Here is a 13705-nt window from a genome sequence, read left to right as displayed (position 1 = left end):
CTGACCTGCAAAAATGTGTGCTACAAGGATGAAGTCAATTTTATGCCATTACTAATTGAAGCCTTTGAGTTTATAGCAGTTTAGTAGTTATGGGTTGCTGCAATTGGAAGATTTAAAAATTTTTTGTCAGTAGGCTCTTTCCTCCACAAGCAAAAAGCTAACTAACGCTCACATCGAACCTAGGGGAAACCAGTATTCAATTCTATGTTAAATTTTCTGAAATGTCTCACAAATAGTGCTGAGACGTGTCCGCCCCATCTTGCTCCAAAATGACACTAAGGGGGTTATTCCAACTTTGGAGGACGTGGTAATCCGTCCCAAAAGTGACGGTAAAGTGACGGATATACCACCAGCCGTATTACAAGTCCATTATATCCTATGGAACTCGTAATACGGCTGGTGGTAAATCCGTCACATTTGGGACGGATTACCACCTCCTCCAAAGTTGGAATAACCCCCTAAGTGGGGAAAGACAGAGTCAGGGGTTGAGGTGGGCAGAGAGGGAGAGTAGCTCAGATGTAGATATAGATAGATATGAGGTGGGGGGGTTGAGGACAGTTTTCCAGGGGACCCATCAGTAAATTGAGGCACTGGGCAATAGTCAACTTCACCTATGTTTTGAAACATCTATTCACAGGTGTCACATTGTTATAAGTAAAAATATAAGTAAAAATGCAGAGCGTCGCATGGGAGGTGACATGATGTAATCACGGGCCAAAGCAGGCAGCGGTCCGGGATTTCGAGGTAGTGTTTCAGAGATCAGAGTTTAGCTTCCTGCCTTAGGAAGTCTGTCTTGCTTCTACTAAGGACAGGAGCTAATACAGAAGCTTCTGGTGTAATCATAAGCAATGGTACTCTTATTGAAAATTGAAGAAGGTCTGATGGCCCTGTCTGAGAATGAGAGGTTCTGTCTAGGATAGGTGATTACAAATCTCACAAAACATATCAGTGAGTTACACTGATTGAAGGTTTGGAATGGCTCCTATAGACATAGGAGCAATATTTACATAACACAATAAAATACAGAACTGTACATTTGAAGAGGGTAAATAAGATGATCACATTTTACAAGATTCAACATTGCAATACTCAATGAAATGATTAATTTTTCAGCTCCTTATAAATAATTGTAAAGAAAGACCAGTCCGTGTGACAGTGAAATGGCATTGCACACTTTAGGCACACTCCCAGAAATTGATTATTTTATAGATTTTTTCCTTTTAATGGAGGTAGTTTTCAGAAAGAGACTGTCCTTTTAAGATTGTGGGTACACCTTCAGGTGAGTGGTTTATCGGACATGGGTACTGGAATAAGGATTCTAGTACAAATACATTGAAACAAGGACACCAGACATAATACTTTGTGCTACACATCAGGCTCCTTCCTAGAGATTTTAGTAATTAACTGGTAAGTCAGGAAAGTTGCTGACGCCAACGGAGAAATAGAATAAGGGAATTGCTTCGAAAATATGTTTTTGATATCTCTTTCATTGAACAGATGTAAGAACCAGCATTTTACCAACAACTCAGAGCATACCCCTGGGGACAAAACATAGAGAAACGTACAGGGATACATGTAAATAGAGACATGGAGACAGTGGCACAGGGACTCCGGAATGCTGTCAGGTGTAAACACAGAGTAACATTGACAATGGGGACAGAGACTTCAGGGTACTGACATGGAGAATGAGGCATGGAGTCAGAATGCAAAGTGATTATGACAACGGTTTGAGGGCACCTACTGACTAAAACATGCACTGATATTTTTGTACATTGAGAGATGGACCCTCGGAGATGGGCACTGGGGCATAGGCACTGGGAGCATGGACAGTAAGACAGAGGCAGTGGCCGATTGGCCTATGCACATAGGGACACAGACATAGTGGCATCAATAGGTATGGATTGACTCTGGAACACAGGCACTGGTACAGTGACACCAGTACATGGACGGATAGAAAAGGACAAAGAGAAAACTCTTGAAGCAATGGCTCTGGGATGTGGATACTGGAATAAGGATGTTGAGGGAAGAACACTAGAACAATGCCACTGGAGACTTTAACATTACAGTGGCAGTGGGACAACAATATCGGGCAAGGGCATATGTTAATTGTGTGAGAAAGTGGATTATTAATTTGTTGAATGGTAGTCCACCACGAGTAACAATTTCACTATTCTTTTTAGGTCCAGTAACGGTTTCAGTCATTTAAACCTGAGTTCAAACCCCTGTAGCTATGACTCATAGCAAGCAGCTTTAACTTGAGAAAATGTGTAAAGTGTTTAGAATTACCAAAACAGTTAAAAAGTCAAACACACAATACAATAAAAAAACATCCCCTCCAGTTTATATAGATAGAGGATATTTTAATAAACAAAATGACACCAAAGCTACAATAATCCAATATGGGGAACCAACAATATGAATTGAAAAATGTTTAGAATAAAATAGCTCCAAAATGCATTAAGCGCTATCCTCAGTCAATTGGTTGTGATTGACCAGGACAAAGGTAAGTTTTCAAGCTGACTGCAATGGTGTGTGCGTCAGATACCAATACTATGTTTTCGTTGGGGAAAAATTACATCCTTGGCTTCAAAACCTTCATAGTAATAGAGGAGTGTGCTGACGCCAAGGTTGATGGACTCCAACACTGAGAAGGAGAATTTGCAAAACCGTTGGTTTAGGTGGGAAAAGCTGAGGCAAGATACGTTCAAGTATTTGTGCCCTAGAGGTCTTTGAGTTGATTGGGTTCTCATCCAAGGAGTGTTGAGGGTGCTGCAGGATGGAGTTGAAGAGACCTTGTTGTTGATGAATTTCCATATTGAGTGGAGACTATAGTGTGGCCTACGGCGAAGTCAAGCCCAATGGCCATCACCCTCAGCAGATCGTATGAGAAGTTGGTCCTAGTCCCTCCATCGTTCTCCAGGCAAAACGTTTGTAGAAAGTATCAAAGTTCCAAATTTCCCCAGGCTGTTAGGAGGAGTACACTTTGACCCAGCCAAGGGTCCCTGGACCTCAGGAGTAGCAATTTGGAATAACGACTCATTCCAGCAGAAGCCCCAGCAGGGTCCAGGGCAGGTTAAGTAGAAACTGGTCAGTTATGCTCTTAAAGAAAAGTGTGCTTTTTCAATCTTTTATATCCCTGTGGCTTAACAGGAAGTCAGCCAACTGACCCTTGGAGTTGGTGTCTTTGTCTTGGGTACAGGTGGGAGCAGGTATAGCTCTTTGATTCTCCTTACAAGTCTCAACAGCGGGTGCCGCCCTTCTTCTGTCTTCCATAGGCCCAGTAGTGGTCTGAAGAGGGTGTTTGTTAGACTTTTCATCCTTCATGTGGTAACTTTTTGCCTCTGTTCCCCAGGTTGTTGATGTGCACTGGGCTCTGTTTTTGCTGTTTCTGTTACTCTGGGCACTATACCACTGCTATCCAGTGCTAAAGTGTAAGTGCTCCTTATCATTTAGCTGAGGTAGCACTGTCCCATCCCATCTGTTTAGAACATAAGCTATTACCTGAAATCAGGTGCCTTGAGTAGAGGTGCTGTAGCCCCTACTTCAGGGTGTCATTAGCCCTCTGACACTCCTCAGTCCATATGGCCTTCTGTGACTGCTTTGTTGAAGTCAGCTATGTCGGTTGTGGAGGGGCTACAATGGTGCCATAGCCCTTGAGAAATCTTCTGTAATAAACTCTCAGACCCAGGAAAGCTCTGATTTGAGTCTAGGGTTTGGGTGTTTCCAAGCCCTGTCTGTCTGGATCTTGGGCCGGAGAGGCTGTACATGTTGTTGAACAACTTGGTGGCCTAGATACTCTGTGGACTCCTGCTCTATCTGGAACTTGCTGGCCTCGATAGCCCTGCCTTTTGCAGGGGCAGGCACACTTCATTGAGAGGGATCAGGTATTCTTGTCAGGTAGAGTTAAAGACAGCAATATCATCTAAATAGGTTGCATAAACAGCCCCAGACCAATATACCCTGTTCACCAGCCTGAGGAAGGAGGTAGAGGTATTCCTCAACTCAAAGGACATTACTTTAAATTGGAAATGACCCTCAGGAGGGTCTCTGCTGTCTCACTCAGGATGATCTGCCTGTACTCTGAAGTCAAATCAATTGTGCTGAGATAATTGGCAGTCCCTAACTGGTCATAGAGGTCATCAGCTTTGGGAAATGACATGTGTGTCAGTCTTGTGATGGCATTCAGTGCTCTGTAGTCCATTTAGCACCTGATTCCTAGAGTTTCCCCTTTGTTGACCTTGGCAACAACACTATTAGGCTCATCCAGGGATTCTTAGAGGACTAAATACTCATAGGGCAACATTTTTGAAACATCATCCTTGATTCTGAGCCTTAGTTTGTCTGAAAACCTGTAGATTTCGTTTTTGACAGGCAAGCTGTCATCAGTGTCAATGTCATGAACACATCGCTTGGTCAGTGCCAGATGTCAGTGAGAACAGTGCAGCAAACTGCCCCAACAATTGGTCACCATCTCTCTCCTGTTTCACTTTCAGGTAAGGGGTAAGAACTACTCCCTCCACTGAAATATCCTTGGTGAGGTGAGACAAGAGATCTGTGAGAGGTTCACTATTCTCTTGTTCTCCTCCATCAGTGACCATGAGCACGTTCATATCTGCCCCGTCAAAGTGGGGCTTCAGGTGGTTGACATGGCTCATTTTATGGGGGTATCTGGGGTTACCAAGTTCCACCAGGTAGGTGACCTTACCTATCTTCTCTAGTACTGTGTAGGGCCCAGCCCATTTGGCCTGGAGGGCTTTAGGAGCCACAGGCTCCACAACCTACACATTCTGACCTGACTGATACTCCACCAACAATGCTTTTTGGTTATACCAGTGCTTGATCAACCTTGAGAGGTTTTACCTACCCTTCTCGGAAAAGACTTAAGGGATCCCTGACAGGGTCCCTGTACAAAAGATCACTCTTCTTTGCAGTACCTCCTTATAGGCAAATAAAAGTAATGGGAGTAGGACATCCCACTGCCCATAGAGTTTCTCAGACAACCCCATAAAAATACTTTTAAGGGTCTTGTTGAGTCTCTCCACAAGAAATGAAGTTATCCCCCTATATGAGATTACAGCTTTGGGGAACCCTACTCTGATGAAGATACAAGATAGGGCCCTGCCCACCATAGGTGCAGTCACCATCCGCAGAGGAACGGATTCAGGTTGCCTAGTGGCAGAGTCAGTCACCACCAAGATGAACATGTTCCTTGAAACTGTTTTAGGGTCTAGGGGCCTGACATGTCAATCCCGACCCTACCAAAAGGCATCCCCACCACAGATCGTGGGATCATGAGAGTCTTGGGCTGCCCTCCTGTCTTGGCACTGGCTTGACATGTGGTGCACGATCAGTAGAGCTCCTTCACCCTCTCAAATATCTGGCGCCAGTAAAAGCGGTTGACCAACCTGTCCCAGATTGTGGTTTTCCCCAAAATCTTAGCCAATTTTAGTTTAAGAGGATTTTCCTGTACTACTGGGGGACCGCCAATGTCCTGGTTGACCAGGTTTTGGGTCCCTAGCCTTGTTGTATATGACATCCTCTTCCCAGTTGATCCTGCGGGTTCCACTAGTATCCTCTTGTTCTTGGGCTTCACCCTGGGGCCAAAGGCCTTCAAGGGTTATGCACCCTCTCTGTGCTTCGCAGAATTCCTCCCTGTACGGTCTCCCTGCCCCATGCAACTTAATGAGCTTCTCAGGATAGGCTCTTTGTCCCCTTTACACTCCAGATCGTATCCCTGGGGACCAGATTCCTTCTGGGACATGGGAAGGTTTGATGCTGGTTTCCCTTGCCCTTCTTCTTGGTTGTGGGGACCTGAGCTGTTGTTCCAAACTGCAGGCTCTCTTGACTTCCCTGACGGGCTGTCTAGGCTCTTGTGGCCACACACACCCACTCAGACAGACCCAACATTTCTCAATGAGTCTTCTTTACCTCAATTCAAACATAGGTTTCAAAATCGACCAACAGACAGTCCATGGGAATGCCAGGGCTCACAGCTATTGGTTCCAGGCCACTAACACCTCCCTCCTCCATACACACTCAAAGGTGACTGGGGATGAAATTTCACCTCATTGTCAGCAGAGACTCCCCTATGGAGAGTATCTGGGATAACCTGCCAGTCCCCTACTGTGGTCATTCTGGCTCCTGTATCCCTTAGAGCCTCTTTGTGTTCATATTGATGATTCTCAATTGCCTGTACTTCCCCATACAGGGAGGTAAGCCGGCCAGGGCTTCAACCTCCATCCCACCCACAGAGACTAAGGTAGCTTCAGCCCAACCCTTGGTTAACCATGGCAAAGTTCCACCCCCAATTCCTACACTTGCAATCCCTTGGGAATGCCCATTGGTGGCAGGCTTTTTGAAACAAACTGAGTCTGGCTTGTGCCAGTCCAGACACACCCCAGCCTTCACTGGTTCAAAGGTTTTCTTCATCTTGCACCCTCCCCACTTGATCTGGAAGTGGCACAGCTCTCCCCCTGTTAAGTAGACTATTGGGTTGTGAGAGAACAGGGCTGCTTGCAGAGGCCACCTGTTTGCCCCCATTTTCCACTTTTCCTGACTCTGATAGTGCCCTGGGTACTGCTAACCAGTCCCAGGGCCTGTGCTCTGTGTAAAATCAGTATGCAAATTAGGCTAATTATTTTTGGCTAAGTCAACCTACCTATAAGTCCCCGGTATATGGTAGGGCATGTAGGTTTAGGGACCCCAGCATAGGTAGTGCACCCATAGGTGCATTGCTGAGGTGCCCAGTGTCATTTTAGAGGCAGGCCTGCCTTGCTGGCTGCTTTTAAATTAAAGTTATATGCATATTCGACTTTGGAATTAAAAGTAGTTCCAAAGTCTTAAACTACCTAATTTTTACATATAAGTCACCCCTAAGGTGTGCCCTATGTGGCCCGAGGGCTGGGTGCCATGTAGCTATAAGCAGGGACCTTATAAAAATAGTTTTATAAGCCCCGGTGAGGTAAAAACAGCCAAATTCGTTTTTCCCCTCATTGTGGTGCATGGCCTCCATAGGCTAGAATGGGGAGACTTTATTTTAATTGTAAAAGTCCCCTTAAGTAACAGATACAAGAAGTTTGGTATCAAATTAATTGTTATAATAAATCCCACAACTTCCAGTTGATGGATTTAATATAACTTGCTCAGGTAAAGAGTTTTCATCTTTACCTGAAAAGTTACCAATTTCACCCCTGCAGTGTTTTTGCTGCTGTGCTCTGATTGGCCAGCCTCTGGCAGCCTGGCCAGGCTGCCTTGATGAGTTGTGAAGTGGCCTGGCTTCACACAAAGAGATGTGCCTGTGGGAGGAGATCTCTCCTCAGCAGATGGTGAAGCAGGAAGGGGGAGGGCTGCCAAACTGGTCTTCAAAGGCAGGGAAGGACATTTGGAGCAACCCAGCAACACCCTCACATCCTGTAAAGCCAGACAATTAGGTGCCCCCTTGATTAGATTAGGAGAGGGCAGGATAGCGTGTGTTTAGGATTTTTAGCCACACCAGTGGGTGGGCTCAGCCAGATGTAACCTCCAAAAATCACTTTCAGCCATGATGGATTTTTGAGGACTGTTGCTCCCTGGGATTGATTTTTGCCACACTTCCCAGGAAGTGGTCATCACAGGGGGAAGGACCCTGCCCCTGATTGGAGAACCAGGACATCCCTGTTTTTCACCCAGGAGCAGGGATAAAACTGGCAGACCTACACCCACACCTCAGTTCCCTACCAGATCCCTATCAGATTCCAACAAGGAAGAACTACAGGAGAAGAAGGACCCCTGACCGGGACCTGGACACTGCACTCTGGAGGACTGCACCAGCTGCTCACTTGGGCTTCACAACTTAAAGGACTTTACCTGTCTTCTACTCCTTCAATAAGGGACTCCCTGTTTGCCACAGGTACAAAGGAGCTACCCAGAGTCCCCTGCATCAAGTCCTGCAAGCAGAGCCCAGCTGACCAGCGTCCAGTGGCCATTTGAGGATTCTGACCAGGTGCATTCTGGGAATTGTAGTCCCAACTCCCAAGGAGCAACTCAGAGCTTCTGGAACCTTGGGTCAAGTTGTGGACACTTCAAGGACACAAAAAACCTCTGGAAGAAGATCCAGAAGTCTGGAGACATTTGGAGCAACTCCATAAGTTGAAGAGGTGCATTGTGGGAGTTGTCGTCCTAGACCCCAAGAGGCACACCAGAGCCTCTGGACCCTTGGCTGGTGCTGTGGACCACTTTCCTGACTCAAACACTTCTGAAAGTAAGGGTAACAGTGTTACCTCGTTGGTGGCCTGAACTCTGGACTTTGTTCCTTTCCAGTGTGATCTTTTTTAACCCTTTGACCGCTAGTTGCTTCTCTGCGCTAGAAACCATTAATTCTTTAAAAATTCATATCTCCGGTTCCCCGTATCTGATTTTATTCGTTTTGGTGTCATTTTAAAGATAAAAATATAATCAATATTTATAAATTGATTTTGGATTTTAAAACAGTTTTCTGTGTTTTATTTAATTACTGTTTTGTGATATTTGAATGCTTTACACTCTGTCTCCTAAGTTAACCTTGTCGCTCGTTGCCAAGCTACCATGGGTTGAGCTGAGTTTCATTTACTGAGACCTAACTGGACTTAAGTGGAGGTTAGTGGCCTATTGCTAAGTGTAGGTACTTACCTGCCCTTATCAATAACCCATTTTCCAACATAGGTCCCTTATGAGAACTCCTTTTTATTTGTGCTGCTCTCTGTTTTTCCCCCTGAGGGGGTCTTAATCCTTTTCATGGGATCATACCACTGGCACTCACACATCAGCTGCATAAGGTCAGACAAATTGGAATATACTACATGCTGGTGTAACTCTAAATAACAATTGCTCAAAGTGTGCTTCTTCGAGGTCTGATTATGTAACCCATCTTAAATAGTGACTTTATTGTATTTTACCCAGCCGTGTAGTCCCTTTATTGAGACGTCTACAAGTCAACCCAGGACTGTTGTGTGTGTTTGTCTGTATGTTCTCGAACTTCTTCCGGTACACTTCAGGTGTGAGACCAAACTTCTACATAAGGGTATCTTTCATGTGAGTGTAGGAGTCAGCTACCCCATCTTCTGGAGCCAGTAGTTTATCCCTTACCTCCACAAAACTATGAACAATACCATTGGAAAGTGGAGGTGTGTGAGCCACCCTGTAGACACCTCACTATTGCTGCCACTATTTTTATTGGACTTCAGATGTCTTAAGCTGGTTTTCTTTCCCACCAAGGCCAGTTTCTTTTATTTCAATGCAAGTTTCTTTTCTTCCAGTGCTATGGCTGCCAGTGTGGCCTGCTGCTCCCTTGCTTATTGTTTATCAGTGAGCTCCAACTGGCAGATTGCAAGCTCAGAAGAGCTTGTACTGGCTGAGCACACTCTCCTCCCAGCCCTGGATGGTATGCCACAATATCCATTTTCAGACAGGCGGTCCCCTGCACCTTCATTCTCTGGTGTTGCAACCAATGTATCATCCTCAGAGGGAATCTATGCTTGGCGGTATTCCTCTCATGCCTCAAGGGTCTTTTCATAATCTGCCTTCTAGGCATTCTGGGTGAACCTCCATTACCTTTCTCAGCATTTCAGCCACTGTGAGTGTTGGTAAGGTAGCCAGATCCAACTCTATGTTCCCTTAAGACTTTTAAAAGGTGCAAAAATTTGAATCAAAAATAATTTAAAAAAATCAAAGACCTGATGACTATTAACAAAAATCAATTTGTGCATTCTGTTCAATTTCAATTCAGAGATGTTAATTTCAAGCTTAATAGCTGAGTAATACTGCTAAACACAAGTTCTGCTTCCCACGGCTGACACCAATGCTAGAAAGTAGATTATTAGTTGAGGTGGATGGTAAGTTCAGCAGAGGGCTTCTTAGGATGGCTTTGAGGACTTCATGTCTCCGGAAAAATGGCTGTACGGACGGGGTTGAAGGCCTTGCTAATAGGGAATTATTCTTTGTCAATGGGGTGATGGAGGCAGGGGTCTGTTGGAAATGTATGGACTACATTATTACTGTGGTTTTGAAAGTGCTCATGATGTCCTATATGGTTATCGTGTCGTATTTGTTCATCCCTGGAAGAGTTCTAGTGAAAGTGAGGGAGTGTGGTTGTGGGGTGAAGTTGCTATATATTATTGTGACCTTGCTGCAAAACACAACTGAGGGGTTGTCATATAAATCCTGATTTGGGCTAAAGACTTTAGTGGCTGCTATGGGTGTGGTAAAATCCTTGATGATTGCAAAGGTTTCCTTGCTCCTGTTGGAGCTGGCGATCATTCATTCGGCTAGGACATTCCACTTGATTTCTTGGATTAGCTGGTGGTACTTTCTCAGGATGACTTTGAAAGCATCTTTTTCCACTTACCCATGGCTGATTCTCCATTTCCGTTCCAGTTATTTGCAGTGCTGCTTGGTCATTCTGAGGTCTTCTGTGCATGAGCTGGTTTGTGTTCCAGTTTTTGCTGTGTGGCATCATTTCTGGGGGGCCTGAGTGGTAGCGCGGTTGATGATATACTTGTTAAGGTTTTTGCTGTTGCATGCTAGGTAGCCTATGAGTTCCGGTTTGTTCTCATTGAGGGTAGAAGTCCAATCCGCCTCTGCTAGGTGGTTCCAGGGTTGGTGCACTGAGCCTGCTGTGGGGGTTCTTCTGTGTTGATGGATGTTGTTTGTGAAATTGACTATGACGAGGTCAGTCCAGGAGATGGGCCTGGGTGTATTGATCATGAGGTTGTTGAAGGATTTGAAGACAAGATTTAGGGTGTGTCTGATGATGTGGGTGGCATCTGTGATGCATTGGGTTAGTCCTTTGTTTCTGATGTTGTCAAGGAGTGTGGTTGAAGTGGGATCTCTCTGGTCTTCTACCTGGAAACTGATATTTCCTAGGAGGATGAATGTGCTGGAGTTGAGGACTAGTGGGGTGACAAATTCTCTAATGTTGCTAGCAAAGTTGGCTCACCGGCCTGGGTGCAGATATGCCAGGGTTCCATCCAGAGTGAAATTTGCTGTGATTTGTATTTTATATTTTGTATTTTAAATTTACATCATTCTAGCTTCTGTTGTGACGGTGCAGTTGGAGGTGTCCTCCTCCAGGTCTGTTTAGGTGGTCTTGCCTGGTGATCTTCTATTCAGCAAGAATGACGGCAGTGATGTTCGGTGTTGATGCTTTAGTCAGCCATGTTTCTGTGAGGAAAAGTTGGGCTGGGGCATCGTCTTCCAGCAGGTCACAGATCTCCATGGCGTGCATGCTAAGCAAGCGCATGTTAAGGAGCATGTGTGATATTGGTGTGGGAGGGTGCTAGTGTGTTTGATGGTAAGTGTTTGAGTGGGTGTGGTGTTGGATGTTGTGGGTATGTTCTTGGTGGATATTGGAGTTGTGGAGTGCTGGTGCTGGTGAAGTGGCAGAAGGTGCAGATAAAAGCACTCTCTTTGTTGTGCAGTGTGGTGTGCCAGCGTAGAGTAGCTTGATGTATGGGGTTCAGATCATGAAGGAAGGCAGTGGGTTAGTGATGGGTCAGAGGAAGACTAGAGTTTCTGATGGTGGGCACAGGCAGGTGCAGCCAGGCTTGTCTTTGGCATGCCTGCTGTGTATGCCTGCGCTCATCAGCACTTTGACCACCATTAAGAATGTCCTGGGTTGTGGAAGAAGCACAGGGAGTTGTGGGTGGGTGGGGCTGAGGAGGAGTGCAGTTGGCAGAAGAGCAGGAAGGGAAGGTGCAGGGATCAAGTAAGGAACAGGGGAGGAGTGAGAGGGTGCAGACGGTGATAAAGAGGAACAGGAAGGGGCACACAAAGATAAAGAAGTGGGCATGGGCAGCAGGTCTTAAAGGGATAGAGAGACACAACACAAACGTGATTGAAAGAGTGAGTTAGATGGCAAAAACGTCAGAGAAAGAGCAAGACCGATTGCAAAATAAATGATAGAAATGACAGAAAGAGTGAGAAAAATGGCACAAAAGACATTGAAAGATCGAGGGAAATCGAACAAAAAACCCAGAGAGATAAAGAGAAATGGCACAAAAGACACAGAACGCTCTAGAGAAATGGCAGAATGAGCAAGAGAAGTGGCATAAAAAGTCACAGACAGAGAAGAAGGTGTGAGAGAGAGCAAGAGAGAATGAGGCGAGGTGGATGCCTCGAGGCACTGTACCCGTCACAACAGCCTGCTTCTAGAGTATTTAGGCAGGCAAAACGTGACTTTTTAAAAGTACCTTTTGTGAAATATTGAGTAGCAATCTAGTGAATTTGACTGACTTTGTAGCTGGTTATTAGGCAGATATAGCATTATTGAACACTAATATTAACCCACAATGCTTTCCTATGGAACATCTAGACCTGCTTCAGTGAGAGCAACTTTTGGGGCATCACCACTGTGAAGAAATGTTTTACATTAAACTTTTACATGTTCTACTTTTATATACCATGCACTCTGCCTTATTGGGCATACTTAGGGATAACTTACTAATATTTAAAAGGAGGGTTTAGGCCTTTCAAAAGGGGTGATTGGCTGCTTCAATTTGCAGTTTGAACCTGCACAGCCAGGTTGCTAGTGTAATGCCTGCAGTAACGTTGTGCACTATCATGGCTCTAGTAGTGGCATAATGTGTGCTATAGTGCACGCGTGACATTTAACATACATATCCAATTTCAAAATGTTTTAGTGATCAGAGTACATGCACTGAGACCTGGTTAGCAGAATCCCAGTGCATAGAGCCAAAAAACAGCAGCACCCACCTTACAAAATGGGGGTGAAAGTGCAAAAAGATTAATTGTCCTAAAATTGGCAATGAGCAAAGACACAAAGATAAGGATCATTTAACAATGACATTGGAACAGGAATGCTGTATAAAAGAAACTGGGACAAGGTCACTATGAAAATGGCACTGGAATGTAGATACCAAGACACAAAAACAGTGACACAAACCCCAGACAGTGACTGTGAAGCATAGGCACACCCAGGAAGACATTGCACTTTTTCAATAGCCCGCATGACAAGAGGACAATCAAATGACAAATGTTGCATTTTACAAATACCTCCAATCAATATAATATGAGTAGTAAAACCTCATATGTCTAAATACACCTCATAAATCCACGTACACCCATGCATACACAAGTGCAGATGTGTATGCTTATTATAGCTTCATGTTCACAAACATAGCCACATGACATGGCACATTATCCTATGTCCAAGTACTGCCACATATTCCCAGGCTTAGACTCATATATTCCTAGGCTTAGCCGCATATGCTAATGTACATTCTCAAATGGGCAGTAAGCCCTCACATGCCCAGCTTCATATACCAAGGTAGAGCCTTACATGCGAAACACAACCTCTTATGACCAACGGCAGCACTGCATGCACAAATGTAGGCTAGTATGAGCAACACAGTCTAATTCTTCTATCCTACACAGTCTTATATACCCAGGTATAGCTGCATTTTATCCCCGCACATGTCCTTACCTGATGTAGATTGCACATCATTGTTCTTAGACTTTAACCTCGAAGACAACAGAGAATGGTTCCGGTCATGTGGTGCCTTCATCTGGTATGCGTGTCTGGCTACAGTACTGAAAGCCTGAAAGGCCGTGTGGGAGTCTTGCAGTGGGTATACTCTCAGCAAGACTGACAGAACAATACACCTCTCATTCCTTCCAATGTCCTTCGTTCTTCTCACAATACAGTGCTATAAGTGGAAAGAAATAGTCCTGC

The 13705-nt window shown here is 44.9% G+C and overlaps 1 protein-coding gene across 1 annotated transcript in view; it reads left to right on the top strand.

The window, feature by feature from the left end:
• Positions 1-13705, top strand: part of FBN1 (fibrillin 1) — a 780541-nt gene that overhangs the window by 368060 nt on the left and 398776 nt on the right. The gene's annotated exons all lie outside the window — the stretch shown is intronic.

This window comes from Pleurodeles waltl, chromosome 3_1 (genome assembly GCF_031143425.1).
Source record: "Pleurodeles waltl isolate 20211129_DDA chromosome 3_1, aPleWal1.hap1.20221129, whole genome shotgun sequence".
NCBI classification, from domain to species: Eukaryota; Metazoa; Chordata; class Amphibia; order Caudata; family Salamandridae; genus Pleurodeles; species Pleurodeles waltl.
Note: the sequence above shows the minus strand (reverse complement) of the source record. Positions and strands in the feature narration are given on the sequence as shown.